Consider the following 27,234-nt stretch of genomic DNA (forward strand, 5'->3'; position numbering starts at 1 on the left):
TTTTCAAGGTGGTGGCTTTTCATGGTGGGGAGCTCAGTCAGGAAGCATGGCTTCTCACTTAAGAGTCGGTATACATGGGAAATCATAACTCAAATCCACTTGTGCTGAGTGCACCTCAGGGAAGCAAAGACTGGTGGTTCTTGCAGAGTGGCAGCCATTTCTGGAGAAACCCTTCTTTTGTATGGAGAACACCGTGAGTGACAGTGCCATGACTACGTTTCCCAGCAGCTCTTAAACTCTCACTTAGTTTCAAGAAATGGTGGCTAGTCAGGATATCTCTGTCTAACTTCCCTCAAGGCCCTTTCTAGGCAATCGTGATAAATGTTTCTGCAGCCAGGCCCTTTTTACATGGATCTAAGACTTCCTTTACAAAAACAGTTACTTTCTTTGTAGTTATTTGTAGGACATTAGGAATACAGAGACATGTTCTGAAAGTCAGTTTCTGTCAGACATTTTGAAATATATTGAACATTTAAAATTAACTTTTCTAAAGACTGTAGGATTGTCACATTGCACTTGAGGTTTATACTGTGATGGAACAGGAAGAATTCTTAAGTCAGGACTATGATGCTAATGTTAGATATATATGCCTATGACTAAGTGACAAATTCCTCATCAAACTAGACAGTGTTGGCTACTAAAGATGTATCTTTCCTCTTAGACACCAATTACATCCCGCAGAGAACAGTGACAAGCCAGGATACTGGTGTCCAGTGTCTCTGTTTAGTTCTCCTGTCCCATTCCTTTATCCTCTTTTCTACCACTGGCCCTCATATTATTGTGTATGTGGTGAAAGGTGAAGGCAAAGAAGAGCTGGAAGAGTGCATTGCCCCTTTTTGATCCATAGTGGAAGGTTAGTGATTTCTGACACTGGGGATTTAATAATAGTTTATACATAACAAGTTTTAAAAGTTAATTTGATTAACATTAGTCACCCATGTCATGCATAGGTTCTGAACAACCTTATTTCTTATTTATTAATGTAGGGTGCATCTATACTTTATTTATGCATAGCACACCCAGACCTAACAATGAGGCACCATAGCATAAAGAATCTGGTTTATGATTTATTTGCAGTTTATTATTGTTCTATTCTGGGCTTTCTAATAAATTCATTGCTTGCCACATTAATCAGAAGCACATCAAACAGAAATACATATTTGGGTAAAATTGTCATTTCTACAGTATTGGTTCTACTTATCACACTTAGCCATAGTGTCCCCATTCGTTAAGCATGATTATTGTTTCCTACTGAAGGGGAGGGTACATCAGCCGGAATATTTGTTTGAGATTTTACAGTTTGAATTCCCTAATTTATAAACATAGGCTATCTTGTTCTGGGACTATTTGTTTATAGCTTTCTCTGTGCATAACAAAAAGTGTCCAGCAGGGGTTCAATGGTTAATTACCCAGGACCTTCAGTACAACTTGGCTACTAATTAGCAGATATTTTGCAGCCCTGGATGGGGTGTGCAGACAAATAATTCTGAAGAATTGTGTGCACACACAAGGACTGCCTCTATCAGCCAGTGGTTGGTGAAGGAGTGGAAAATCCTTTGACCCACCTAGGATTCTGTGGATTCACATGCACCACCTCGCTAGCCTCAACACAAACATTTTTCTTGAGGCTGCCACTATGTGACATAGGGCATTGCCTGTGCTTGCTAAAATAAAAATGAAACAGCTCATATAGGCAGTGGGTGTACACCTCCTGATCCTCATGGCTGTGTGGGGGACCCAAATTGACCTTGTTCCATTAAAAAGGCACAAAGTCACTGCATTAATCATGAAGTCCATGGCCCTCAAGTATGGTTCACAGACACAAGAACCCATTTGAATATCTGTGTCCATCAGTTGTGTCCTTGGCTCTGTGTACTCTAATTCAGGCCTGCAGAACCAAAGATATTTTTTAAAAGAAAATCTTGCAACAACATGGTCAAGGTCTTCAATGAACAGGGTTGTGCAAAGTGGCAGTTATCCACCTGTGGGAATGTGTGCAGCTACTGCTGTGCTCAGTCACCACACACACACAACCAGAGTACCACCAGGGGTTGTCCGCCTGTCCTTGCAGCCAACCCCTTCTTCACCTAGCCCAGCTGCAACTAGCCTCTGTGTCGACTGTCAACTCCTGCTGCTTGGAGTTTGCCAATGCACAGCAGTTATATGTCACTATACATACCAGGGGTCACAATTACGAGGCCCTAGTGGCACACTGGGCCACTGAGGTACCATTTTTTGATGATCCTGTGACGCAGTGTGCCAGCCCATATTTACAAGGCCACGCAAGTTACCTTGCGGGGCTTTTCATGGCCTTGTACATATGGACTCCTTTCACGCACAAACGTGCAAAAGGGACATTCCATGGGTGTTGCTTGTGGTGTTCCCACACAATACCCATGGAACCCAAAGGAATCTTACACATTCCCAGGTTTACATATCTTGTAATGCCTCATATTCCAACCCCACCTCAGGGGTGGCATAACAGTGATGAAGCAGGGAGAAATATCTTTATTTTATTTATTCTTAGGCACACATAGAAAGAGGAAAACACCTCTTGTGGTTGTTTTTGTGCAGGAAGGTGCCCCTTCCTGCACAAAAACGATCATCCCCACAATGCAAGCACCCTTGCACCATAGTTCAAGGGAGTTTGTATTAGCACATGCAGCAATGACAGGGGGAGGACAGAAATGTGCTGTATTTTGTAGATACCGCACATTTCTTCCCTTTTCTCTGTGGTGCAGGGTGGCACAGCAAGGCACTTGCTGCACAGCCCTCCACAACGGGCCTTGTAAATGAGGCCCCAAGTATCCATTTTTATAGACCTATGATGTATCAAATTCATTAGTAAGACAGATTTTAAAGCACAAAGGGCTAGTTTTACAAGAAAGTGATGCATCAGCTGTGATGTGCCACTTTTCTTGTGCCCCCCTAACAACACCATTTGTGCACCGCATTTCAAATACGGTGCACCCTTGCACATTGTAGGACAATAGCATCATAATTTATGATACTATTTTGATACTTTGGAGGATTACCACCATAAATTGTGGTGCTAACCCTGCATAGTAAAGGAAGATCCATTGAAAGTAACGGGCATGTCATTTTAACACCTGCTCTGAGCGGGTATGAAAAATGACGCAAATCTTTTTTTACTGGTCTCCCTGCACGGGAACGTCCACCTTGCATACGTTATACCTGGCACAGGCATAATGTGGCACAAGGGGTTACAAAGTGGCGCAATGCAAGCATTGTGCCACTTTGTAAATATGGTGGAGAATGGCCTCCTTAATGTCACATTAGCGTAAAAAAATGACACTAGTGTGGCGCTAGGAGGCGCTAGGGCCTTGTAAATCTGGCCCAATGTGTTTTCTAGCTGTACATACTATGATGAATATAGTAAGTAACGAAATGAGGAGTGACAAGTATGAATTAATTCCTTAATCTTTTTTTGCATGGTTAATTAAAACCCCTATCAAACACATATATAAGAAAACACATTCAAACATTTTGCATGCGTAATTAACAATGCTGAGGAGCCAGTGCTTTGGGCACATAAAGTGACCAAGTGCTGGTCCATACCTGACCATAGCGCAGACCGGTAACTCCACTGAATCCATTACTATCAACATAAAAAATGTATACATATACTTTCCAGTTACATCTGTTTGAAAATGCTTCAGAATTAGTGGAATAAGTTAGCAGTATAAATTAAAAATTAATCTATACCTAAGAACAATATACCAAGGCAGGTAGAGTGTTATGTTATGTTATGTTATGTTATGTTATGCAGATTTGTATAGTGCATAGCTACCCAAAGGCCTCCCAGCGCTTAAAGCGGGACACATAAGATTTTATATCCTGAAAAAAGAGAATTATGCTTTGAACAACCATGTTTTTAACATTTTCCTGAAGGTTAATTCACGGCTGGTCATACGCAGGGCAAGTGGTAAAGAATTCCATAACTTGACCCCCTGATAAGCCAAGGATCTTCCACTCCATCTTGTCTTCTTTACTCTGGGGGTCACCGCTAGGAATGCTGTGGAGGACCTAATCGGTCTGGTAGGCAAGTAGAAGGAGGCCAATGACCTGAGCACAGCAGAACCTCTAATGTGCAATGCTCTATGAACGTGGCACAGAGTCTTAAATTCTATCCGTTTAGCCACGGGATGCCTTTGTAGGGTAGAGATTCCTGCTTTTACTGATTCATGCCTGGGTATATTCAGAAGCAGACGGGCCTAGGCATTCTGTATCACCTGCAACTTTTTGATCACAAATCCGGGCGCTCCAATATATAGGGCATTTACATAGTCTAGTCAAGAACCAATCAAAGCCTGTACAATAAGTCTTTTGGCTACAAAAGTTACATTTGTAAAAACCCTCCCTAGAAGCCTAAGCAGGCCAAACGAAGTAGCTGAAACTTTATTGGCTTGATGGGCTATAGAAAGTTGAGGAACAAACCAAACGCCAAGGCTCTTGATGAGTCAATTAGGGGGTGGGAGGTATCCCAGACCTTCCATAATAGAGGGATTGGAATGAAGCCGTGAATGGTGACCAAGTATCATCACTTCCGTCTTATTATCATTAAGTTTGAGTTGGCTTGGAGGCATGGACCAAGCACTGACCCATTAGCAGTGGGATCTTTAGATAGGGATACTACTAACTGTGTATCGCCTGCATGTGATACCAGGGACAGCCCAAAAGGCTTGACAATTTCTGCCAGAGGTGACATGTATATGTTATATAACGCGGAACTCCACAATTGTTCTTGACATGTTTTGAAAAGTATCATCTGTCTAGGACCTGGTAAGATCTATCCTTAATAAAGGATGTAATCCGTTCTAAGGCAGACCTTGATATTCCAGTATCTGGGATCGTACCAAGTAATATAGGAAGGTCAACTGTATCAAATGCAGCGCTGCGATCCAGGTGAATAATAGCTGTCTCCAGCCCTTCAAAAACAAGACCATAGGTGAGAGATGTTTAAGGAAGAGATATATATCTAATTTATGTGCTACCAGGGAGCGACAGTTTGCTAATAGGAGGAGACATTTGCTTCCTTCCTGGGCCACTAAGTCCTGTTTATCCAGGACTAGTCGTGGAGACCAAGAGCACTCATTGCAATGATCCTTTTGGCAGAGTACATGTAAATACTTAAATTATCACTTAACTGTACCGCATACTGGCAGGTCCTCATACAATGTCTCCAATAACAGCGCCTTAAAAATGTGTATAAACCTACTTGAGAGAAGCATAGCTGTTGGTTTGAAGCAATCTTGATCGCTCGGGGTTTAACCCTTGGCAACAGCAGATAATATGAGGCAGTATTTCGTTCCAATATTGACAAAAACAGAAGTTTGGCCATTGACGTGCGTACATCCATTGTTGTCTGATCTCTCCCACATCCAATTAACCAAATCTTAATCTTGTTAATTCCCTTTCCATTCGGAATGATGTTGCTGCCGTGAAGCACTGCTGCGTTTCATTTGGGCCATAGGGGGTAGCATTTAAGTGACGTTGTGCTTTCTTGAGGTGCATGAATATTATAAAGGCTGATCTATAGCGAAAGAACATAAGCATTGTTGTCCTCTGACTAGGGCCTTATACTGGCTCTAGGACTAAGAAGCAGAGAAAGAGGGAGTCATATTGTTGATCAAGATAATCACCTCTCTGTTTAGAGTCAATGAGCATTGATTGGCATCCACAAACACAGGGTTTACATGACTATACTAATTGTACATTAAAACACCTGGATGGAAGTTGCCACAGGTCAAATTGGTGCTTAACGTGTCTGCTGTGAAGTCAACCATTGCAAAGACACATAAATTACACAGATTCCCATCACAAATCTGTGAACTCAGCAGGAAGTCTTGCCTTTAAAACTATGCAAACAGCGTAAGAGAGAGGTCGTTCTGCGGAGTGAACGGACTTCCACCTAGATGCTAGTGGAGGTCGGAGAGAGAGAATTGGTGAAAAGGAGACAGCTCAGGGTATCAGAGGCTACAGGGACGGAAAGGTGGAATGAGCTGCTGCATCACAGGTAAGACCAGCAAAAGAACCCATTGTTATATACGGCTTAGAGCTGTTGGAGAAAGAGAGACAATAGGAGTACCTGGGAATAATTTCGTTCTCCTGATGGAAAATGAATGCATGAAATATGACTTTTAAGCTGTGCCAACATGTTTTGATCTAAGGGCAGATAGTATTATGTTCATTTGGAACAAAAAAATGAGGAGGCAACTGAAAGCAAAACAGTCAAATGAGTTTAAAACGTACAAACTAGAATGGAACTGAAAGCGGCGAGTGCTACCAAAGTAGTAGTGAAGGCATCACACATTTCACTTTTTCAGGCAGGGATGCCAGCAATGATTCATTGGTGAAGTCACATCTGATCTATGAAGTAACATCACCCCTTATGTCATTTGAGATGTCATCTGAGATATGTATGAGTTTGTGAGTAGTGCATTTCAGGGTTATGGATTATGGTTTGCCCAGAACACCATAATTAGCCAATGTCATTGTTTTTTCTAGTTTTGTTTCATAGCAATAGCTTCATTTTAATTATGTTTTTTAATAGAAGTGTGTATGTGTGTGGGTATGTGTGTGTGCGCACACATGCATACGTATGTTTGGCAAAGGATGAATTGGACGGTGCGTCTAAGGCAGTTGTCACTGAAGGATTGCTAATGGGTTACTGAACGTGACCATCATTCCTAGTCGTGTTTTACCCTACCACCTCTTGGAGGTAAAAGACTGCTTTGATAAAATGGTGGTGGTTCAGAGTGCTAGGTGCTGATGAAAGTAACCCATTTCTAGAGACGTAACATTATGTAGCAGACCACGATGGTATGTTCAGCCACTACTAAAAAATAGATGCGTACTGCAACACTCAACTTTAAATACAAATGTGGCCTAGGCCAGGTACAGACATTGCTCGGGTGTATTTCAGTTTTTGCATGACAATGTTTATTTAGTGGGTCCTTCTTGAATCTGATGCTCTGTAGACCTTGTTCTTCCTCTAACCTGGAAGCAGAAAACTGACTCACTTGATTTTGTCTTCAGACAATATCATTTTCTCATGATCTCCTGGTAAATAACTGTAATTCTCCGAACAGTTACCTGACCCATTCTGTGAGGTACAGAAGATAGAGTGCAGCACAGTTTACATAATGTACAAATGACCCTCTCTATGCCTCCCCCTTTCTGATGTGGAGTACCAGAATATACCTCCGTAGCATATCTCAAGTCCCAGTATAATCTTAGAGTATTGGGGCATATGTGAGTACGGATAAAGCCTGTGTCGTCTCTGTCAATCATCAGTAGGAGAAATGGATTTCATACATGAAAGGAACGTTTTCCACATATAGCAAGGATTAGGTCAGCATTGTGTATAACATTCATGTCATTGAATCTACCAGCTTTTTATGGATTTCTTCTCAATTTTGGTAGTGCAGACTGGGTCATTTTGGGTAGATTTTTGGTCACAGAGCCCTTAAGCTGCCCCTGAGGGAGGCGCCTGGGAGCTTGGCTGTTTATTTTCACCATGGAGTGAACAGATTGGAAATAAACACTTGGCTAATCATTTCATCATCTAAAATGATTACTACTTCTCATAGCCTTTTACAAAGCACAACGTAGCAGGCTTATGAGCCTACAGAAGGGTAAAAGTAGGTCCTTGATGAGGAGTCATCCTAAATTGGCAGCATGGCATCTTCTGCCTCATTTCAACAAGCGAGTTGGGGGACGTCCTTCACAGTAGATGTCTTTGTGTTTTTACCTGAAAAATTGATGTTGAGCCCTATTTATCACTGGCTACCAGTCCTCTCATTTGAATCATGTGCCCACTATTCAAAGTTGGGTGTCCTACCTACAATTGTATTAAGTTCTTTTTGACGTAGCTCCACAAATGTGATTAGAAGTCTGTGCCTGTGATAATTTATGCCGGGAAAGAACAATGTGCTCCTATTGTAGTCTTTAGCAAAGGTAGACAGGAAAAGATGACCACTAGTGCTGCTTAGAATGAATGGTCTATTCAAATATAGAAAGTATTTACATTTATGACAATTTTAGTGACAATTCCATTAACGATGTATGATAGTATTGTTTTCATTGTAATGGATTGGTTTTTACACATTGTTCTTGTGGATTAACTATTTATTTTAAGTTATACAAATAATGCATAAAATAATGTTATTATGTGTCATTATTAATCAATGTGGCATGTAATGAGCTGTGCGGATGACCAAATGAATATGACAGGCATGCAAAACCCTGTTACAGCTAGAATTTTGTTGAAGGTTGAGATTTTTTACGTTGCCAAAAAGTGGGGAGAAAAAATAAAAAGAACTTCATAAATTTTAAAAATTATGGACATACGAGTAGAAAGTATCGACACAACTTTTAAGTTTACAACTTCAATAAATTTTGTATTTTATAACAGCATGGTCTTGTGACTACCGTTTTCATCCAAATGACATTACATGAACATCAGAAGCAAAATTCAGAAAGAGGAATTGCATACGAAAAAATATGCACCTCTTTAGTATTATGCACACCCACATCTGACAACTATCTGACACCTTCAAGATAAACTTGCTAGTCCAAGTCAAAAAGAAAATATTTCAGTAACCCAGCTGATTACTTTATTGATAAGGATTGGTCTGCCTAGCTCAATGTCTTTGTGTATACTTCAGATTCCTACTGAAATCTTTACGTTTTGTGGATACATTCAAAAGAATGTTGTTAAATTTGTATTGTTGTTGATTTTCATCTCTAAATTCTTCCAGTTAATAAAGAAAGTGGGCTATGTCCTCATACGAGGGTCTGCCATATGCTTGTTGTTAAAGAAAGATGGCGGAAAGTAAAATAGTACTTGTTGCAGTGATTGTGTATCTAATGTCCACGTTACCTACCAACCTTCCCAAACTGACTTTGAAATATTGCAGTACTGTGACTACTTTTTGAAGATGGTGAAGATAATACAACTTTTAAAAGACAGCATCATGGTCATACTATTGACTATGAAGGATACTATACTGGTTACATACAGGGCCCAGGTTTAATTTGGTTTTCTGATCAAAATAATTCGCCATTTGTTATTGCTAAAAACTCATATTGCCTCACCATAAAATGTATTTCATTTACTCCTTTGAGTGCCCAACTAGTGTTGACCCACATAGCTCTCTTCCGAGATTTACCTATTTCTGGACATTAGATGGAGAAGCTCTCTGGTTAGGTATACCAGTATTAAAAAGAAGTATTGTGCCAGGAAAGAACCATATATTGTAGGTTACACTGATTACAGAATGTTTGGCTTCTCTCTTGTCTGATTCACAACGCTAATATTTAATGTGAGGCACCAAATCAGTCATATGAATTTCTAAAGTTTCTTTTTCTTGTGCTAGTAGTATTTTTTAAATGGTTGGCTCCAACACTTTCCTGCAATATTGAAAACAAGGAGGAACAGCTGATATTTTCCTATGAAAAGGTTTCTTGTAGAACATGGTGTCCTGTCTTCGTACATCACTTTGGGCCAATTACAAGTCAATAGACAATTGGAGGTGTAGCAATGGGGCTGGAGTTATCAAACCAGCTGGATTTCCCATCCAAAGCTGTGGCCATTATGGGGGTTATTCTAACTTTGGAGGAGTGTTAATCCGTCCCAAAAGTGACGGTAAAGTGACGGATATACCACCAGCCGTATTACGAGTTCCATAGGATATAATGGACTTGTAATACGGCTGGTGGTAAATCCGTCACTTTTCCGTCACTTTTGGGACGGATTAACACCTCCTCCAAAGTTAGAATAACCCCCTATGTGTTTCCGGACCTGACATTGGGGAAGGCACGTGTGTCCCGAATTACCAGGACCATTCATGCTTCCAGGATACCAGTGAAGTGTGCTTATACTGCGAAAAATCAAAGCATTAATTCCTTCATTGAACCGCCTAGTGTTCCCATTTTATTCATATGAAAAGAGGTATGATATTGTATAATTTACTATAGGATTGCCAAGGTCGTGCTTCACGAGCAGTTCACTCATGCTGTATATCAGGAATATACCCAATAACTTTTGTTAACTGGTTGAAAAGCTATTATACAGACTGAACTCTGGTTGTATGAGCCCTCACTGTGAAGTACACTTATGAGCTCAGCTTTGGCGTAGTGGAGAGTTGAGACTTAATTATAGGAGAAATAGTACCTACAGAGCACCCCGTATATTTTGCACCTGGCTACTATTTAACGACAGACAGGAATTACTAACGAAAATTCAGCTGTAGCGTCCTGCTTAGAAAGTGAACCCTTAAAAGTAGAGTTGCATTGATTTAGAAAATTGATAAAATAGGATTTGATGAACCCAGATTAAAACAAAAAAGAAAGGGTTTGTAAGATTTAAATGCACATGTATCCTGGCATTTTTCTAATAATCAAAGCAGAGTCTTGCCCCATTTTAATGTCTGGCTTGACAGCGCAGCTGTTGCCAGACCTTATGTGACCAACAGAAAAAGAGCTTTAATAAGCACCACAGAAAATGGCTTAGCTCAGCTGAAAATGGCTGTTGCCCAGACCATAGATTTTGATAGGGCAGAAACTGTTTGCCTCTGATTAAAAAAGAGCTCATATGGCACTTAGGGGCATATTTATACCCCATTTGCGCCAAATTTGTGTAATTTTTTTAGCAAATTCAGCGCAAAACTAACTCCATATTTATATTTTGATGTTAAACTCGTCTAATGTCAAAATATTGGAGTTTGCACCATTTTTTAGATGTGTGATCCTACCTTGTGTCAACGAGATGCAAGGTAGGCATTCCCATCTAAAAAATGGTGCAAACCCCATAGCCCCATATTTACCTCCGTGCTAAAATGACACAGGGTGGGAGGAGGGGCTAAATAATGGTGCAATGCTTGCTTATTTACCGCCTGGGTTAGATCAGGAATTAAGGGACCTGTGGACCCATTTCCATGGTTAAACACGATGGAATGGGTCCACAGGTGCCCTCCTCAAGCCCCAAGAACACCCACAACAGAGGGACATCGGAGGATGGGGGACCCCATCCCAGGTAAGCAGGTAAGTATAGGTAAGTAATTTCTTTTTTAATTAAAGTACCATCAGAGGCCCAAGTTGGGCCCCTGCATGTCACAGGGTGCAATGGCCGTGCCCCGGGGACACAGATCCCCTGTGCTGGCCATTGGGGTGGTGGGCATGACTCTTGTCTTTTCTAAGACAGGAGTCATGTGGTATAGATGGTTTTGCGTCAGAAAGTGACGCTAGGCTGGTTAGAGTAATCTTTTTTTACTCTAACCAGCCTAACATCATTTTTTTTTTGCGAAACCCACTTCTCCCATACCGCCAACCCCACCCGGCTAACATAATTTTTCTTTTTACGCTACCCCACCCTTTGCATGGCGTGCACCATTCCATAAATATGGTGCCCGGCTGGTGCTCACGAATTGCGTAAGCTGGTGCTAAACCTTTTGGTGCAAAACTGCGTTTGCACCAAAAAGTATAAATATGCCCTTTATTGTCTTGTGGGAAATCTTACACTCAGCACAACCACTGAGCATAACAGTAGTCTGTTGAGGCTGAAAATGCATTTGTACAAATAAAATAAGCATTGTGTGTCCACTCTGATTATGCTAAGTCTTTCACTTTGTACTCTCATGAACAAAATGGATTCAAATCATGTGGAGCTAAAAAAGCCCATTGCTTATTACTCCTCAGTTTTGGACCCTGTTGTGGCTGGGCTCCCACCATTTGCAGTCTGTGACAACTGCCAGGGCCGGCTATAGCTCTGATGGCACCCTGTGCGACGGTCTTTTTTGGTGCCTCCCACCCCATGATCACCTCCTCGGATTCTCTCACTACCACCCAGCAAATGTGCCCCTCATCTCTCAATAGCCCCCCTTTCACATATTCATTTGTTTTAAAAGGCTGGCTTTACTAATCCACTCAGCTAATCCACTCAGAATATAGGCGTCATTATGAATATGGCGGGACAGACCGCCAACAGCCGTGGCGGCGGTAAACACTATCCCGCCGGCGGCGGCGAATGGAAACCCGCAATATAATGAATAAAAAACCTAACCCCGCCAAACATTCCCACACCACCACTCCTCGCCAGGACCGTGTCGGTGCGAATCCCGGCCCACCCCACCCCGCCACCGCCAAGCACACCCACATCTCGCCCTTCAAATAATGATGCACAAATCACCTCAGCAGACAGTGGGGGCCGGACGACCATTGGCAGCTGCAACCGCCACGGGTGACAAGTGGGCCCAACAGCAACCAGTGCACACATTGGATAGGCTTAGCACCCACACACCTGATACACATCCAGAACACCATAAAACATCCCCAGACACACCCCACAATCCCTTGCAAGGAGACCAGGACCAGAAGACAGAGAGCACCAGAGCCAGACAGAGAACGCCAGCAGACAGGACACGCATAGCGACCCACGCAGGAGCACCCAAACACCGTCCCCAGTCCCGACGCCATCCACCACCCTCACCATGTCCCCCCAAAAATCCACACTTCACCGAAAGGGAGCTAAGGACCATGGTGGACGAGATCCTAAAAGTAGAGCCACAAATATTCAGTTCCGAGGTGCAGCACACACCCATCGCCCGGAAAATGGAGCTGTGGCAGACCATTGTCAACAGGGTGAATGCAGTGGGACACCATCCACGCACCAGGGACGACATCAGCAAGAGATGGAACGACCTCAGGGGACGGTCCGGGCCATGGCATCCAGGCACCACATCGCAGTGCAGAAGACTGGGGGAGGACTGCCACCAACACCAACTGACTACACCGACTGGGAGGAAAAGGTACTCACCATCCTGCACCCAGAGGGACTCACTGGATTCACTGGAGGAATGGACGCGGGTAAGTCGTCTACATTTATCCCATATACACCATACCTGTAATGCATGCACTACCCCACCCCACCCACACCCACCCAGACCCACACCCCTCCCAGCCATTACCCACCACATCCACCACTCGCATTGCCCACAACTCACTACCAGGCCCACATCACTCCTGCTGTGCACAGCCACCCACCCCTGCACGTACCCACAATGGAATAATAACCCCCGCCACAATGTGATCCCACCACTGCCACTAAATGGAATGTTCACCTCACAAAGGCACCCCTGAAGGCCACTGAAAGGCACACCAGCACTAAATTGCACAATACAGCCCACCTCAAACCCGCCTGCATATGTAACAAACATTTCTATGTCCCCCAACAGGTAACACCACCCATGCAACCCTAATGGAGGGGACAAGGAGTGCCACAGCATTCCAGGGAGACAGAGGCATATCACAGGACACTGGTGAAGGATCCCTGGACACTGATGAGCAGGCAGGCCCCTCACACAGCCCTGGATGCTCACCATGCAGCAGCCCCACACAGGACAACACTGTCACCCCTAACACCCAGTCAAGACCAGCAGTCCAGGGGAGGCGTGCCCACACCAGTGGACCCATGGCACAAACAGGTGGAACATAGCAACAGAGGCCACAGTCTCCCACCCCCAACATGCAGGAAGACGAGGGCCCAGTACTAGTGGCACGTCAAGACCTGCACAGGGGACACAAGTGCCCCAGTGGGTCAGGGGGTAGGGCACCGGATAGATGCAGCAGCCCAGGACGTCATTGCAGAGGTATTGGGGGCATACCAACATACCCAAGACAGGTTGGCACAGATTGTAACCATCCTGGAGCAAAGTCAGAGGATGCACCTGGAACACCACCAACAGGCAATGGAGTAGTGGAAAGAACACAATGCCACAATGGCCACCATTGCTGGAGCACTGCTGCATTTGGTCAACAAACCCTCAGACACCCACACCGGACAAGAGGCCCCCACAACAGCCCTGGACAACCAGCAACAGTTGTCCCAAGCAGCTGAAACAGCACAGGAAATACCCTCCCAGGAATCACAAGGGCCAACCATGTCACCCCAAGTAGCTCCACAGCAGGCGCCCAAACGTAGTCTCAGGCCAAGATATGGCACTGGAAACCCAGCTAAGAACAAGCCTCCTTCCAACAATTGACACTGCTATTACTGCCAAGCAACCATCCCCCCACCCATTCACCAACTGCACTTAGCTGAGGGCTAAATAATGTACTAAACTACAAATAGGACCCACCTATGATATCAAACAGGCCTGCCATCAAGTCAGTTTTGAGGACACCCAACCATAACGACTTCCATCACTGTACATAGCACATTTCACTGTATTCCACCAATAAACAACATATCTCACCTGTAACACTGTCCCCTGTCTTCAATGTTGAACAAAGTAGAGTAATGATGCAATAGGCAGGGATAAACATTATTGTCAAATTGTGCATGCTGGTGGTATAGTGTGTTTCAAAATAGTCAAGAAGGGAATGCTTATATTGTCTGTCTGTACCATGCTGAAGAGGTCCATGACTCGCATGTCATGACCAATTCCCCCTAGTTGACATGGCACACTTACAGTATCAGTCACTAACCACATATACAGGCTGAAGTCACAGACAGTTATTGGAAGTAGAGTTGTATCAGTTGGTTTCTGGAATTGACATCTTCCCCGTCCTTATCCTCACCATCACTCTCCTTACCTCTCTGAGGTAACAGATCAGGACCTATAGCACCCTCCACCTCCAAAAGGGGGATTGAATGTCTCACTGCCACATTGTGCAGCATGCAGCATGCCACCACTATCCTACACACCTCATCAGGCCCATAGGCCAGGGAACCCCCAGAGATATGTAGGCACCGGAATCTAGCCTTCAGGAGACCTATAGTATGCTCTATCACCCTTCTAGTACATCCATGGGCCTCATTGTATTTCCTCTCTGCATCCGTCCTGGGATTCCTCAGCGGTGTTAGGAGCCAACGCAAGTTTGGATAGCCAGAATCACCTAGAGAAATGGTCAATACAGAGTCGTCATTGGAATGTCCTTAGTCTGACAGGCTGTTTTTCTGCAATGTGTCAGTTAGTGACAGACACACTTACCTATGATCCACCCTCTGTCCTCTTGGAGTTGTTCCATCTTTTGTGGCACACTACTGTTTCTCAAAACAAATGAATCATGGACTGAACCCGGAAACATGGCTATCACATGGGATATGTACTGGTCTGCTGTACATAGCAATTGGATGTTCATGGAGTGAAAGTTCTTCCTGTTTCTGTACACCTGTTCACTCACTCTTGGGGGGATGATGGTTAGGTGGGTTCCATCGATGGCACCAATAACATGGGGAATGTTTGCAAAGGCATAGAAGTCTGACTTGATGGCAGGGAGCTCGGCCCTTTGGGGTAATCACACATAGGACTGCAGATGTTGTACAAATGCATTCAGAAATCTTGTAAGTACCTGGCTGAACACTGGCTGTGAGAAACCAGCACCCATGCCCACTGTCACTTGAAATGAGCCTGTGGCCAGGAAATGGAGTGCGGAGAGCACCTGCACCTCAGTTGGAATGGCATGCTGATTACGATTTCCGGGAGTCAGTGCAGGATCCAGTCCTGAATAGTTGCACGTGGGAGTCTGTAAGTGATGATGATCTGACGCTCCACCATGGTCCCATGTCCACAAGTGGTCTGTACGCAGATGGTGCCCTTCATCGCCACAAGGGTCGGTACCTGTGAGGGTTAGGAACAAGGAGTCATGTGCACACATACACTGACATGTTTGCTAAACACCGTCACTGCATTCTTCATAGTAGGGTCTGTACAATAACTGCAACCTGACAGATGTACAATGACCTTACTAAGAGGGAACGGAGTAAATGATGTGTGCTTATATATTCTATGGATAGAGACATAGGTGCTTCATATGGCTAGTATGCCCAGTATTGTGAGTAAATTGAATTTCAAGATGCGTAGGTGATGGCAAAATGTCTGCCCAATGTAGTTCTGCCCCTTTGTTGTGGAAGTGACCTAAGACCGCTATTCGTTGACATCACAGAGTACGGCGGTGTTGACCGCTGTTCGCACCCTCATTGGCTAACATGGATGCCATTGGGGAATCCTGGCATATCATGATCGCCGCCGGCGGTGACGGTGCATTCCGCCGCTGAACATACACGTGTTCGTCATCGTTTGATCACTTGACTCCCTGATCCCATGCGGACAAGTACTCCACTCTGTGTACTGCTGTGGCCTGTCTCTGGCTATGGATGTTGCACGTGGTGCAGAGGAAAGGGCCCCGGCCTTCACCCAGGAAGAACTGGAGAAACTGGTGGAAGGGGTCCTGCCCCTGTACAGCAGACTCTACGGCCGGCCAGAGGTACAGGTGAGTCCGGGTTTGTGGGACACTGTGTGTGCAATGGATGGAGTGGATTGCTCTGATGTACACTCCTGTGATCCAGGATGGGGTTTGGTGCATGGAATGCTCGTCTACTGTCCTACATGTCTGAGAGTACTGTCTGTCCTATGTCTAACAATCAGCCAACTATTGCCATTGTGCAGGTGCCTGACCTCTGTGTTTCTTCTCTGTGTCTTCCTACTAGGTCAGCACCCACCAGAAGAGGGCACAGTGGCATGTCATCGCGAAGGAGGTACGGACCCTGGGGGTCTACAACCGGCAGAGCACCCACTGTCGTAAGAGGTGGGAGGACCTGCGGCGCTGGGCGTGGAAGATCAGTGAGGCCCAGCAGGGGAAGTCCTCCCAACGTGGTAGGGGTGCCCGTCGGGCACTGACCGCCTTCATGCGAAAGATTCTGGTGGTGACGTACACAGACCTGGATGGGCGCTTGAAGGCTGCACAGCAGTCACAAGGGGGTGAGTACTCACAGCCCATACTTCAGCCTGGAAGGATGAGTGTGTGTGCGATAGGGCTCATGGAGCAGGGTTTTTGACTGGTGTCCAGCTACTGTCTGCTCCCCAAAGGGTGTAGGGGTGTCCCTGTCAGGTTTTACCTACCTCAGATTCAATGCAATGACAGGATATGGGTGTAGGTCACTATACTGCCCAGAAGTCAGGGCCATGGTCATGGGACTAGTGCACGGTGCTGCCTGTTGGGTGTGTCTGCTGAGTAGGTGTATGTCTGGCCATTGTGTATCAGCATTCAGCTACTTACAAGTGTCTCTCCCGTTTTGTCTCCCCATCCCTGTTCTCTTTTGTGTGTCTGGTACAGCATCAACATCAGGCGAGGGAGCTGAGGCACCAGCTAGTGGGGAGACAGCGGCCTACGGATCCTCGGAGGCAGAGACACCGGACGCCCAGGGGCCCAGTGGGTGGAAGGGCGAGGGGACTTCCATGGGGGAGGGTACTACCACAGGGGGTGGTGACTCTGAAACGTCCTCCGATGGGGGTCCTCCGGCAGTGGCAGACACTAGTGGACAAATCACGACCGTGAGATCTTCCGCCACCACCCATACCATCAGCGCCCTCCCTTCTGCTCCCCACTGAGTTGGCTGTGCCCACCCACCCAGAAAGGTGGGTGTCTCCTTCGCCCCGGCACCTCCTCCCCTGTCCCAGTCAGCCCTGCTGCCTTCACAGAGGAGGCTATTGACCTCCTGAGAACCATCTCTGTAGGGCAGACAACCATCGTCAATGCCATCCAGGGGCTAGCATCAGAGGTGCAGCAGACTAATGCCTATCTGGATGGCATTCATGGTGCCGTGTCTGCCCTACAAAGATCTTTTCAGGCTCTGGCCTCCTCTTGGATGGCAGCCAGTTTCCCTGGCCATTCTGTCCCCCCTCAAACCTCCTCTACCACTTCCAGCACCCCACTCCCTTCACCCGTCCAAGGCACACATTCAGACACGCAGTCAAGCACATCAACACACAAAAAACACACTTCCGAACACAAGCACCACACCTCCCACCACAAGCATTCACGCAGCCAACAGACACCTGCATACACAACAACGTCCACTTCCCCCAGTGTGCCCGCCTCTTCTGCATCCCTGCCTGTCCCTCTACATGCACACCCTCATGCACTGCACCTTCACTTACTGTTACTGCTCCTCTTCCTGCACTCACCACAATAGCAGACGCACATACATGCACCCCATACACCACACCAGCACTAACCACCTCCACTGTAGTTGACACATGCAGCACACTCACCCGATTTGCAGACACCCACCCAACATACATCCACACTAGCTGTCTGTCTTCTCCCACTGGGTCCACCCCCACCTCCCAAAATTCTCAAACGCACCAAGACACCCACCCATCAGACATCCACCACACCACAGCCTACTGAGCAGTCACCGGCACACCTACACCCCATACATCAACTCCCTCTGCCTCCACTCCCACACCCTCATCCACACCCACCCCAATTGCTCCCAATAAACTTTTCCTATCCCGTGTAGACCTGTTCGAACCCACTGGCCCACCCCGTCTTGTCCCGAAATGTGCCCACCTCCTTGCCCTTTCCGCTCCTTCCACATCGCAGCCCACCCCTGTCCAGCCTTCCCATTACCGTGCCCCTTCTCCAGTTAAGAAGAAGACCCGCTCAGAGCCTAAGGAATCCTGCTCCGCCCGAGCCAAACAGCCCCCACCCCCTTCAAAAGAGAAGCCCACCCGCCCTCCAACCTCCTCACGCAAGTCAAAGTCCCACCCCCGTCATAAATACCAACCCCGTCCCCATTCCGTGAGGTGCCTGGATCCCCCTATGGTGCCCTGTTGAGTGGAGTACCCAGCACTTGTGGGAGTCAGGCGTGGCCATGTGTGGCCAAGGAAAATTAACTTTTTATGGACTGGTCATTGGCCCTGTTTTCATCATTTAGCTCAGTGAGCTACTGAATAAAGTTTCTGTGTGGCCTGTGTTTGGGCCGCATGCAGTTCCACCCAGGTGTTTGTTTAAATAATTTATGGCTGTGGTGCTATTGTATGTCCTATGGCCAAGTTGCAGTGGCCTTCGGTCGGGTATGTCCCTCTAGGTGTGGAGTGTCTGACTATTGCTGCTGGGAAGGGTTGGGGGGGCTTTGAGGGGTGGGTATATAACTTTGCCCTTTCCTCCCTTGTGTTGTAGGTTGCCGTACTTACCGTCTTCGTCGGCGGTCTCAGTCGAGTAGGTATATGGCAAGGAGCAAGGCTGGCATGATCTGCAGCTCTCTGTTCATGGCTGCCGCTGCACGTTTTGTTGAGCTCCGGTGAGTGTTTCCTTCTATTTGTTTCTTTTCCGCCTGGCTTTGTGTGGCGGTAGTTCCCGCCCCGGAACTGGCGGCGGAATGGTGGTTCATTATTTGATGGGCGGGTTGGGCCTTTGTGACGGCCTGTGGGCGGTGTCTGCCGTCGTCAGCAGGACTCCTTTCCTTGCGGTGGGTGGTGCGCGGGATGCATGAGTTTCGTTTGGTTCATTATTTGTCAGTCCGGACCGCTCCTCTGTTGGCGGTTTCTTCCGCCACCGCCGGCGGTGTGGAACGGACCGCCATGTTCATAATGAGGGCCATAGTTCTGTTCTTTGCAGCTGGCATATTAACCCGCTGCATATTAACCTTCTACACTACTATATGGTGAGTCAAAGCTGCCACAGAACAAAACTGCTTCCTGAAGGCTGGACGCACAAGAAACTTTTCAAGAGGTGCTTTTAAATTGCAAGCTTCTAAGTTATTGCTAAAGACAGTGTCCCCGCTGAGGTCAGCACCCGGTGCAGTCGTACAGCTCGCACCACCCTAAAGCCACCCTGACAACTGCTGTGTATGTTGTTGAAACTTCTGAAATTATTGTGTTGAGTTCCTTGCTAACTTCTGCTGTGCACCATTCTGTGGTTGAGCTCCTCCTGACTACTTAAACTCAGCATGTCTTCACATCTACATTGTCTCACCATGAAATACTATTGCTGTTTGACTATCATACTACTTTGATCCACTGTCCCACCTTGAGTCTTGCTTACTTGCTATGCCCTCTATTGAAGATGGACATCCCAACTACTGTGTTCTGGCCACTGTTCAAGTTAACAGACCTCACATTTATTTGAATGATAGGCCCTTCAATGAGATTGAATTATGGTATTTTGTAGTTGGATCATGTCTCAGGAACAATGGAGGTACCCTACTCGCTGCTCATGCTGTCTGCATTATATACTAAATTGTTTAAATCTGTAATTTACTCCCTGTCCAATGAGTTCAAGTCACAGAGGTCATTGCTGTCACTCGGGCATGTATTCTAGCCAAAGAAAAGACTGTTGCTGTCTACACAGACTCAAATAACACATTTGGAGTGACACATAACTTTGGGATCCTCTGGATTTGAAGAATTTTCTTGAACTTGACAGGTTCTCTCTATTTAGAAAGGACAATATGTACTGAACCATTTAAATGCCTTGCAGGCACCATAAAAGATGGTAGTGGTGAAGTGCCCTGCTCACGAGAACCCTCATGATGATGTTTCAAGGGTCAATGCCCATGCTGATTCAGCTGCTAAGAATGCTGCAAAGTCAAAAAAAGTTGATGCTGCTATGCATAATATAAGAACCAATCTGTTTCCTATACCAACTTCAACGAATTTGACTCAATTCCAGGAACAAGCCTCTGAAAATGAAAAACAGCTCTGGATAAAGCAGCAATGTAAAAGAGATCCTAAAGGGTGTGAATACACAGCACAGGATGTATCGCCATACCAAAATCACTACTCCTCAATTTCACCAAGTTCTACCATGGAGCAGTCTCAGTTGGTATGGATGGCATTATATGTGCTTCTGCAAAATATTAGTATACACCCTTCTTTTTCTCTATATCCCAAAGCTATGCCAGTTCTGTGCCATATGCCTGTGACACAATGCCGGAACAGGGATTAGTCCCCCACATGCTGTTCACCCTCCCTCTTGGAGCCCGTTTGTGCAAATACAGAGAGACTTTATTCTGATGAGCAAATATGCAAATTATTTCTACATTCTTGTTGCTGTATGTATGTTTTCAGGATAGGTGTAAGTGTACCCCTGTGCCCGTGCAGGCGCCATTACAGTCGCAAGCAGTTACTCAGAGATTTTTATCACCCGGTTTTGGTTGTCAAGCCAAATTAGTGATCAACAAGGATCACATTTTGGTTCAGCAATATTGCAAGCAGTTTGTAAAGACCTAGGGGTAGACTAGTGAAGGAGGCTGGCCTGGCTTATAGTGGGTACCTTGTGGTACCTACACATTGTGCCAGGTCCAGTTATCCCTTATTAGTAGATTAGTAGTGTTCTAGCAGCTTAGGCTGATAGAGGTAGCTATAGCAGAGCAGCTTAGGCTGAACTAGGAGACATGCAAAGCTCCTACTATACCACTTATATCATATAGCACTATATCACAAGAAAACACAATAGTTACAAAAAATAAAGGTACTTTATTTTAGTGACAATATGCCAAAAGTATCTCAGAGGTTATACTCCCTTAGGAGGTAAGTAATATACACAAAATATACACACAAACCAAAATCAGGTAAGTAAACAGTTAGAAAAGTAGTTGAAACACTGTAGAACACAATAGAATGCAATAGGTGAGGTACTGGGTTTTTCAGAACCGGTACTGCTCCGGTAACCCAGCGGTGCCAGGGTACACCCAAAGACCTCGGGTACTTTCCTGATTCAGACTACAGAAACTCAGAGTCTTCTAGGTGAAGTCAAAGATCGAATTTATTGGCTGCAACCAATTGACAAGTGTCCTAGAAGTACAACAGCAGGATTTGTATGGTCTCAGGAGACTGTGTTTCAATGCAAAGTCAGGTTTCCTTATATACAGTTTTTTAAGCTTCAGGCAAACATTCTTGACATTTTGGTTGGTCATTCACATGTTTTCACTACAAAGGAAAAAACAGTGTCATGATGAAACCTCATATTTCATGTCATCCAACCCATAATAAATTACCCGGCAAGGCCTAGTATTTTACATCAGATAAGTGTGGACCCCTAATAAAAACGGGCACCTCCCCCTCCTAAAGTAAGAAGAAGAAAAGAGCAGGTGCAGGTGTGAGCAAGTTAGGCAGGGTGTGTGAGCGATAATAAGGGTTTTATGGCCTGGTGTGCCTTGATGCTATCTGATTCGGCCACTGGGAGAGGGACTGACCAAACAGGTTTGGCCTGAGGCAATGGTTCCAGCTTGCCCAGGTCAGAGAAAAGTCAATCAAGGTGTACGTGTCCTTGGAATCAAATCTGACTGTATTATAAGCCTATGTGAGGGCAACTTTTAAAAATGGCTGCCGTGTATAAAATGGGAGCCACGGGTGCAGGACGAAAATGGCGATTTCGAGGTGAAAACGCTGCTGGAATTGAGCGAAAATGCTCATGCTTAGTGTACTAGTCATTATCGGTCTTTTGATACTAAAATCGTACTGCTGTGGCAAAGTAAATTACATGGGTCCAGAATTTTTAGAACCACATAGGAGACAATAGGCCTAGGGGCAACACAAACCATATACTCCAAAAGTGGAATGCGAACCACAAATGGACCCCAGGCCTAGTGTAGTGTGCAGAGGGTCGCTGGGAGTGTAAGAAAACACTAAGGGTATCCAAGATACCCCACACCAAGACCCTGAAAAGTAGGAGTAAAGTTACCCTACTACCCCAGAAAGACAGTAAAGTTGAGATAGGGGATTCTGCAAAGACAACAACTGACTGCAAAGCACTGAAGACGGATTCCTGGACCTGAGGTCCTGCAAAGGAAGGGTACCAAGTCCAAGAGAATTGTCTGAGCTCCTATGGGTGGCAAAAGAAATGCTGCAGCCATAGGTATCTCCTGGAACCCCAAAACCATGGGTACCTAGGTACCATATATTAGGGAATTATAAGGGTGTTCCAGTATGCCAATCAGAATTGGTAAAATTAGTCACTAGCCTTCAGTGACAATTTTAAAACCAGAGAGAGTATAAACACTGAGGTTCTGGTTAGCAGAGCCTCAGTGATACAGTTAGGCACCACACAGGGAACACAGACAGGGCACACTTTATGAGCACTGGGGTCCTGGCTAGCAGGATCCCAGTGACACCGGCAAAACAATCATACATACAAGTAAAAATGGGGGTAACATGCCAGGCAAGATGGTACTTTCCTACAACTAGCATTTTCATTGTGCCTATCACCTTGAGTCTGTGGGCAAAGTAGAAAAGAATGGGACCCCTAAGAACAAGGTAGCAAAGATATCCTTGGCGACACAGTTCAAATGGCCTGATGTTCTGCCAATAGCCCTGTGGGCCACACATGTGATTCATTCTCAGAAGACAAAATTAAGCCTGTATAAAATAGTCATAGGCTGACCCATGACGCTCCCTTCAAATTCCCTGTTTCTTCTGCCAAGTTGCATTCAGAGTTAAATTATGATGCTGTCTTTAAATGATGCAGAAAGCTTATATACTTGATTTACAGTTTCTGTTCTCAAGTGAAAGTCACCTTATCTGTGTGTCCGACTGAGGCCTGCCATTCCCTCCACCCGGCTCAGTGGGTCTACATTCAAGTGAACCACAGGAAAATCATACCACTGCCTCAATGGTGTAGGTCACCTCAGATCCTGTTCATCACAAACACAGCTATTACATGTGGTCTGGCAAATTGGATCAATGTCATCTGCTGGTGGGCCAAGTTCTATGTGCCCACCTCCTTTACCTGCAGCACCACCTTGTCATCTTTGCTGTGAAAAAGTTAACAACACAGAGTTACCGGCTGACCTCTCAGTCCGGCTAACTTCTGAATGGGACTACTAAAGTAGACCCATTAAACCCGACTTGATGCCCAAAATGAACTAAATGTCACTTTAAAGGAAAGATAACTTTTACAAATTTGCCTCTCTGTTGTTCATTTTGTCCAGTGGCCTCACACAGTTGCTGGTCACCAGTCAGCCTTCTGCCGTCTTGGGGAGTTGTGTGAATGACTCCCAGGCTCAGGAACAATGGAAGTCTGCTGCAGGAAGAGGTGTTACCTCCCTATTGCAGGAAACCACTCAGGGTGTTGGGTGAAAAGGCGAGCTTCTAAGGCTTCTTTTGTTGAGCAAATGGCTATCGCACTCTTGAAGGGTTGCCCCTTTGTTCAGTTAGACTGACTGGCAGCAGAAAGACCAGTGGGGAGACCAATGCCCAAACTGGTTTCCCCATGGGCATGTAGCCACAAGTAAACACATGTCTAGGGTGGGCTACCAAGCTCCTAACATTCACAGAAGGGTTCAGACATCTTGAAAGTGGGCAGAATGGTGCATTCAGGGATTGCAAGATACCACAAAAAGCCAGAAGTCATCACATGGTGGAAGGGATCCTGGTAGCCCATTGGCTAGTGACCTCATCATCCCCCAGGGACACTTTCTGAGAACAAATATGGTACTCCAGGCACCTGAAACCTCAGATCACAATGGAATTGGAGAAAGAACCAAAGAAAGACTGTTCTGCTGACCCCGAGCAGGAGAGGTAGCACCAACTACTGGACTGTACATGCTGCAACCTGGGCTAGAAAAGAAAGTACATCGTCTGTGGCTCCTGGCTTGTGGAAAAGTCACTCCCAAGCCCCAGACCAAAGAATTGACTCCAAGGATCAGTCTATCAACCTCCTTGAACCAGCACCATCAAAGCAGAAGCTCATTCCTGCAAATCAGTAGCCACTTTACTTGAATTGCTGCTGACCGCCACTAGGTAACCCAAATGGCCGATCCTCAATGGCCAAACGTTTCACCCTAGTCTGCTCATTCGGGGAGCGTCAACTGAGTCCAGATTGGTTGCCAAAGAGTGACACTAGCCTTCACCAAATGATGAGGCTGGACCCGCTGTGTACACATATCAGGAGTTCAGCTGGCCTTTTACTGGCTCACAGACCACTTCGAGGGACACCAAGGCCCATATTTATACTCTGTTTGCATCGGATTTGCGTAATTTCTTTTAACACAAATCTGGCTCAAACGTAACTCCATATTTATATTTTGGCACTAGACATTTCTAGCGCCAAAATATTGGAGTTAACATAATTTTTTGCCTGTGGAAAACTACCTTGCGTCAATGAGATGAAAGGTAGGCATTCTTAGGCAAAAAATGCCTCAAAGGCTCTAGCGCCTTCTTTATCCTCCCGTGAAAAAATCATGCACAGGAGGGCCTTAAATAATGGCGCTAAGCCTGCTTAGCAACATTATTTAACGCTTGGATCAGGGCAGGCATTAGGGGACCTGTAGGCTCATTTACATGGTGGAACACCATGGAATGAGTCCACAAGTGCCCTCCCCAGGCTCCAGGGACACCCCCACCCACACCAGGAGGTCACCCACGGATGGGAGACCCATCCGAAGGTAAGTCTGGGTAGGTTGTTTTTTTTTTCTGTCCAACGCCGCTCGGGCCCTGACTTTGGGCCCGCCTGCACAGGGCTGGCCCCAATGGCCATGCCCAGGGGACATCTGTCCCCTGGGCATGGCCATTGGGGTGGTGGGCATGGCTCCTGTCTTTACTAAGACAGGAGCCATGTCCATGGGGCTTGTGTGCCAGGAAATGGCACTACACTGCTTAGAGGCAATTTTTTTGCCTCTAAACAGTGTAGCACCATAATTTGGCGCACAAGCCCCGGTTCTACCTACGCCTCCCAGGCCCTGTTAGCATCCTTTCAAAAGACGCTAACAGAGCCTTAGCGCCATTCCTTAAAAATGGTGCCCGGCCGGCTTCTAGGAATGGTGTCAGCCGGGGCTATACTTTTTGCCGCAAACTTGCGCTAACGCAGGTTTGCGGCAAAAAGTATGAATCTGCCCCCAAATCCTGTGGCCAAAGTTGTCTCACAGTGGTCTAAGGAATAACTGCAAGGGCACCATGTGGACCACACAACACCTAGAGCATCTTTTAGCTTCCTCACAATCCTGCATTCCCTGTATCAGGACCACTCCATTGGAGTCTATGGTGGTATTGGTCTAAAGTGTGGACCTGGACTTGAGACTGCTTTTGTGACCAGATAACTGTCCACATACTCCTTAATGGCCCCCCTGACCTTCTTTAGCAACACAAAAGGATGATGGACGGAGTGCTGAAACTTTTCAAACACTCACCCCTAGTCACAGATCTTGGTTTAATCCATCGCTCTTTTGCTCACCATGCCACCCCAGTTTGGACCCAGCCATATGCAAATCAGTCTTAACCCTGTTCCCCCATGGGAGCAATCCAGCCCGAACTGCCAGGCCAGGTCTGCCCTGGACCAGAAACAAGCATCCTAGGATCGGTTTCAGGGTATCAACCTTCAGCTTGCTTTGCACCATTATTTAATGCCTGGGTCATACCAGGCGTTAAGGGACCTGTGGACCCATTTCCATGGTTAAGCACCATGGAATGGGTCCACAGGTGCCCTCCTCAAGCCCTAGGAACACCCTGAACCACACCAGAGGGACACCGGAGGATGGGGGACCCTATCCCAGGGAAGTTGGGGATAGGTAAGTAATTTGTTTTGTAATTAAAGTGTCATCGGGGGCCCAACTTGGGGCGCCCTGCAGGATGCAATGGCCATGCCCAGGGGACACTGGGCCCCTGTGCTGGCCATTGGGGTGGTGGGCATGACTCCTGTCTTTTCTAAGACAGGAGTCATGTGGTATGGATGGTTTTGCATCAGAAAATTACGCTAGGCTGGTTAGAGTCATCTTTTTTTACTCTAACCAGCCTAACATCATTTTTTGGTGCAAATACCCCTTCTCCTATACCGCCAGCCCCACCCGGCTAACGTAATTTATTTTTTATGCTAGCCCACCCTTTGCACTGGCTTGCACCATTCCATAAATATGGCGACTGGCTGGTGCTCAGGAATGGCGCAAGCCGGTGCTAAACCTTTTGGTGCAAAACTGCGTTAGCGCAGTTTTGCATCAAAAAATATAAATATGCCCCTTAGTTCTTGGACTCTCAGTACCTGAAGGCTTTGAGTCCTGTCTCTCATGGCAGTGTGTCTGTTTATTTAAGTTAAACATTGATAGTGAACTGGCATTTAAACCTGTTTAACATGAAAATGTTTGGGTTGAATGCCATAGTTATGTTTTGACACAGTTAGGCCATGGATCACTTGTATTCTTGTGGTTAAAATCTTATATCCTTATTCTGAAGGTTAATGGTTCACTTGTAAGCCTCTCAGTGACTGTTTTTCTCCTCTAATTTCTTGTCAACTACAAATGTTAACATTGCATACTAAAAGGTGATCTCACAGTTTTTAATTGACAAATACATTTTTTTTTCAAGTATATCATTCATCAAAGCCTAAAAACCTCTCTCTCTCTCTCGCTCTGCCTCTCTCCTAGAAAGAGAGAGCGAGAGCAAGAGAGAGAGAGAAAGAGAGAGAGGGTTAAATGTCTTAGTTATGTCTTGACAC

The 27,234-nt window shown here is 45.8% G+C and overlaps 1 protein-coding gene across 1 annotated transcript in view; it reads right to left on the reverse strand.

Moving 5' to 3' along the window:
- LOC138302051 (myosin-6-like) overlaps window positions 1–27,234 on the reverse strand; it is a 530,412-nt gene that overhangs the window by 269,705 nt on the left and 233,473 nt on the right. The window lies entirely within an intron of this gene.

This window comes from Pleurodeles waltl, chromosome 1_1 (genome assembly GCF_031143425.1).
Source record: "Pleurodeles waltl isolate 20211129_DDA chromosome 1_1, aPleWal1.hap1.20221129, whole genome shotgun sequence".
Classification (NCBI taxonomy): domain Eukaryota; kingdom Metazoa; phylum Chordata; class Amphibia; order Caudata; family Salamandridae; genus Pleurodeles; species Pleurodeles waltl.